Raw genomic sequence first — 6092 nt, 5'->3', positions numbered from 1 at the left:
CATTATAACAACGATAAAATAATCAAGACATTGTTTCTTAGTGAATGATAAAACGAAAAAAAAAAACAGTTTACGAGCGATGCTTTATTTATTCTTCTAAACATGATTAAATTTTTTAAGTACACTAGAACTTATTTTCTTTTCTTCTTTTTATTAAATAATTAGGTAATTTAGAAAAATATTAAATAAATATTCTGTTTACAAAATATTAAGTAATCTATATACGATGTGAGGCTGTAATCGATTTGTCGTAAAAATCGGTTTCTTAGGTTATTAATTTTTAATGCACATGCTTCGAGCCTAGCGATGGCATGTGTCAAAATGGGCCTATTAAATTGTGACGGCTATAAGTGGGTGTATTTACATGTAGTTAGTACATACCTTAATATTTTTGAGTATAAATGTATTAAATATTTTTTCAATTGAATTGCTTCGAATTTAAAAGCTTGGCTAAGTGCGAGTCGAAGTAGTATTTGTAATCATAGCAGCCATTGAAGTGAATGTATTGTGTAAATTTTAACTGCCTACATATTGCAGTTCTGTCTAAAACCATAAAACAAATATACTCTCTAGATAAAACGAAAATCCTGAAAAATTGCGGTTTCTTGAATGGCCTCCAGTTCAGAGCCTCCTCCAGTTATTTTTAAATATTTTATTTTTACTATAAAAATAAACAAAATGAAAGATAATTTCTGTTGTAATATAGAGAAATATTAATGTGAATAAAAACCACAATTAATGATTTAGTTATACTAAAACCAACTATAAAAATATTCTGAAAAGGGACAAAACTTGATGCAAATAAATAAATATAGCAAAACACAAATATTTAGGTAACAGACACTTTACTCCCAAACACAGGTAGACTCATTTCAAAGCACAAAACGTAAAGTTACTCTTGCTCAATTTTCTAAATTTCGATTTCTTCGACAATATGTCATTACCAGGATACAGCCCACACACTTTGGTCGAAACTGAGAACTTGTCGAGTTTATTTTTCACGCATTTCTTCAATTCTGGATCTGTTATCATTTTTGTAAATTCCGGTGAGGAATTAGAAGTAGATGTGACTAATGGTGGGTCGATCTTTAGTTTGTGCTCAACGTAGCTCGATTTGTTTTTGCCATAAATATCAACATGTTGAATGCTGTTGAGAAATCCACATCGTCTGTAACGATCTTGAATAGTCTCATTGATTGTGGTCGCCATTTTAACGGGAATTTTGATGCCTCCAAAATAGAAATTAGACAATAATTTTTAATGTAAATACATTTCAGGTTTAAATTTCAATTTTGACCGCATGGACCTCTGATTCTGATACTGATAAATCGTTTTTGTGAGTTGAGTCAGTTATTACTTTTAATTGGTTTTTCATAATTGTTGATGACCAGTCTAAACAAGAAATGACAAAATACAAATGTTACTACAGGTTACAAACTAATAAACAATGCTACAGATATTTATATCAATGTCATTTCAACGAACTTATTTGAATCTGTAGTCATTGACACAGAAAGTATCTGAGTTTATAGGTACTTTTTTAGCAGAACTGAAAATTTTATTAGAACAGAAACATTGATCTCTAATGCTCGTTATTAAATCTTTTTTGGAGTTTACTCCTTAAGAAACGATTTGAGTTATAAGGCCCGGTACGGAAATTTTATGAGGAGTAAAATCAAGTGTAACACGAAAAGTTGAGGCGTTACGTAGAAAGAGACAAACATATATATCTGTAGGATTGAACGTGTAAAAGAATGAGATGGAATACATTACACTGCGTATCTCATTCTCGGGGTCTCCTCTTTGCGCGATACTTCGTAGTCTCACTGTATAGTTCACTACCTCCAGTCTGAGAGTTGAATGTGTGCGTATGTTTGTACGTGTGTGTTGCGCGCTAGATATGGTACAACCACAGTATATGGATACTGTGGTACAACTATTGATGCGGTGTTTTCACGATTCATAACTCATGTAACTTCCGAAGTTCACGTATCGTATTTCAGTTACCACAAACCTATAATTACAGTATTTAAGAATGATATTATAATTCAAAGTGAAAGAAATCAATCATCCTAAAATTGGATTTGTATAATAAGATATAATAAGGTATATAAGAATAATTACAGATATATGTTTGTTTCTCTTATTATTTAAGCAGATGCGTTCATTTACCCTTTTTTTCTATTCGATACCTATATATCATAATTATCGTTCGTAAGGAGTAAACTCCAATCGTGCGTCGTAGCTGACACACACACACTTTTTTTTTTAATTTTTGTTTTATTATTACAACATCGAGCAAAGACCGATTACATACTGGTACTATCTGAGTTTATAGGTTACTTTTTAGCAGAACTGAAAATTTTATTAAAACAGAAACATTGATCTTTAAGGCTCGTTATTAAATCGTTTTTTTTAAGTTATACTTTAGGCTCGCCATGATGGAAGAAATCGGTTACGCTATTACTTTATAAATGTTCAATCTTTGTCAATTTGTATGTGGGTAGATGTAAAAATTCCACCAGTTGTCTTTTTATTTCGCTTCTTTCGATCAGTCGTCGTCTCGCACTGGGCGAGATCATACAAACGTTATGTACGTGCCATCTCGCTCCTGTTGTCCACGTGGACTAGCCGTGGTCCCGCGTGTTTTATGAAGTGCATAGTGACAACTCCTCAGGAAGACCAGGCTGCGACTCCTTGGAGCCATGTGAAGTCCGTGCGATTCACTCCTGACACGATTTGTCAGCAGATGGCCTTGGAAATCAAGGTTGGTGGTTTTATTCTACTTACGTGATGGAACGATGATAGTCATATTTGTTATTATTTTATACATAATACATTCCAATATCGTTAGGCGGGAGTGCTAGGCATGTGTGTACCGCAACATATATTATTTAAATTATAGAAGATTTATAGACATGGTTGATACAATACAATAACTACATGAAATCGTTTACATTCATAATCTCTCTCGCACACTCCCTCTGGTATTAATATTTAGCATTAAAAGATAAACAGAATCTCTATTAAATACCATTTTACATAAAACAAACTAACTCGGCAAACGGTGTTGCCATATAAATAAAAAAATGTTAAGGGTGAACAACCCTTATCACTTAGTGGTATGAAAAATAGACAGTAGAATAGAAAAATAGACAGCCGATTCTCAGACCTACTGAATATGCATATAAAATTTGGTGGAAATCGATGAAGGCGTTTCGGAGGAGTACGGTAACGAACATTGTGACACGAGAATTTTATATATAAGACTAGTTGTGCTAGGGACATCGTTCGCATGGACTCTGAATATAACGCCATCTGTCAAGCATACCGGTAAACTGAAATTATCCACTGCGAATACCCAATCGCATACTTAGAGAAAAATTACTTACCTATTTATCTACTAGCTGACCCGTTTTTAAAAGGGTGAACAACCCTTATCACTTAGCGGTATGAAAAATCGTTAGTAGCCGATTCTCAGACCTACTGAATATGCATATAAAATTTGGTGAAAATCGGTAAAACCGTTTCGGAGGCGTACGGTAACATTGTGACACGAGAATTTTATGTAGGTATAAGATTTGGAGTTAAGTAAGGAATTTAACTTATAATAACTTTTGATGGAATAGATCAGTTTGAAAAATGTTATAATTAAGACTAAATGTTAAGTTAAGATCAAACTTGGTCCCACAAAATTTCTAAGAATGCTAGAAATATACTTCTTTTCAGCTTTCTAACTACTTTTTAACACGCTTTTATTTGCTTAGGTCGTATCAATGTATGTATGTAACGGAATCTTTGAGTTCAATTTTCACCAATTTCCACACGTATGAAGGACCGATGACAATGCAATAATATGATAACAGTTTCCCATTATCCTTATTAGATTAATTAATTTCCCAATTTATGAGAAGAGCAGAAAAAAAAAAAATTCAGGCGATTCATTATGATTGATTTATTTTCAAGTTTTAGTTTTAGTTCGATTAGCAATAAAAGCGTGTTTTTTAGTTTTTTTTTAACTATTATTTATTTATCAAATGTATTCGTTGTAGAGACACGGCATCTATTTTTACTTTAAGTAGGTTAGGTGTAGATTTAGATTCCTAATCAGCTTTAAGTTACGTAAATAAGAAACCTGTTTGTAGTGAGCTGCGGATTTTGACAATAAATAAGTTTTTTTTTGTTTGTATAAAGTACCAAGTGACTAATAGGTACTTTATATTAATTACGATCTAGCCTAATTTATGACTAATTAGTAATTCTACGCTAACTTAAACTGCTAAATAATCATATAATAAAGGTGGCGTCCTCTGACGCTGCACTTCTTTGTTTTAACGCATAAGGGAGGGAATAAATAAGTAAATGCACAAAAGAGGAAAACAATGAAACACCACATACAAAGTAAGTTCTTTATATCTTGAAAAGTTGTAACAATAATTTACTTTTTACCTCATATAGACAAAAAATAATAAAATAATAAGATTAACATTAAAAATGGCTATGGCTACCGTGTTACGCTAATAACATTGATTCACAAAATACTGCGGTAATCTCAAATAAACATACCGAAATGCACTAAGTAGGTTTAAAATGTACAAATATATATTATTCATTGTCTAAATACGTCATTATAGAGTCGATCATAGGATCCAAGATATTATTACAAAACTTTTAATTAGAAGGAAGCATTTTTATAATATTGTAAGTCCTCAATGCCGCCCATGGACATCAGTATCTATCTCCATGCAGAAAAAATCTATCTGAAGTATACACATGCGTTATTATTTCTATTTACTAACATGGCCTTATAAGTCAGCTGCCAGCATAGATTTAACAAGTAAATACAGATTGAGTTGGACTGATTATCGATATGTTTCTTTCTATATACCAGACAATATAAGCTTTGAATAAGTGTTTTATTATTTAAAAATAATAATAGATTTTGGCACCAAGTTTTCCATATTATTTAAGAATCTTTTAGAACTATTAAATGTATATTTTAAAAATAGACGCATATATATTTTTTGTATCCTTGCGTTTGCATATTTTCAAATTAAAATAATTACATTTGATCGTCATTGCTTAAGTAATATGCATAAACATTAAAATTATTTACATTACAGAAATCACAGATAAGTACACAGAGTAGAAAGTAGTAAAATGGATCCTATATTATTTCTTTGATTATTTTGATATGAATTTCGATGTTTTAAGGTGTCAACAAAATAATATCCTATACTATGATCGACATACGAAAAATAAGGCTTCAGATATTTGTACAAATGACTAACAATAAGCGTATTTAGAAAAATGAAGAATAAATTAACATATGAAATATTGGTTAAAATATGGACATAGACAACACCGCCATTTGTAATCGCTTCCCGCCAATTTGGTTTAACTTCTTTTTTAAAACAACGGCAAATATTTCATCCAATTACATCCATATTCAAATCCAATATTTCTATCCATAAATTGTTTAGTAATGTCTTAATTAACGAAAGAATTCGTTTGGAAACGCCTTTTCGTACAACAGATCGAGTAAGACTAGTGACCTAATGTATTGGAATTGTGGAAATGATTCTTGTCTTTGGTCTACTGTACAGAATAAAATTATGGCGGGAAAAGAAGTTATTTTACATAGTGACAGAGATATTAACGCCAAGAGAAAAAAATATTGAAATGTTAAAATAATTAAGACATTTAAAATTATTATTTATAGGTTTATCGTGTAATCAATTACTAAACGTAATTTTTGATTTAATTTTGTCTATTTTATAACAGATAATAGACAATTAAAAACCTTGGCGCTAGTGAGCACTTATCTCAATGTTTACAGATTTAAAAACAAAGGATTATTTCATATCGTATTTCGATTCAGAAAATAAAAATCTTCGGGATTCATAAATTAAGTAGGCACATGTACTTAAAACAAAGTAGGTACTGTACATGAAAAAATATTAATTTTTCACCTATATCTACATGTCAGTCACCTATACGCTGACTAATTTCACATAATTTCTTTTGTATGTCTTAACTGTACAAAATATACATCTCTCATCGAATAGATCTGGATTGACTAAGAATAAAAT

This window comes from Epargyreus clarus, unplaced genomic scaffold (genome assembly GCF_041222505.1).
Source record: "Epargyreus clarus isolate Ecla_fem2 unplaced genomic scaffold, WU_Ecla_fem_2.2 ptg000025l, whole genome shotgun sequence".
NCBI lineage: Eukaryota > Metazoa > Arthropoda > Insecta > Lepidoptera > Hesperiidae > Epargyreus > Epargyreus clarus.
Note: the sequence above shows the minus strand (reverse complement) of the source record.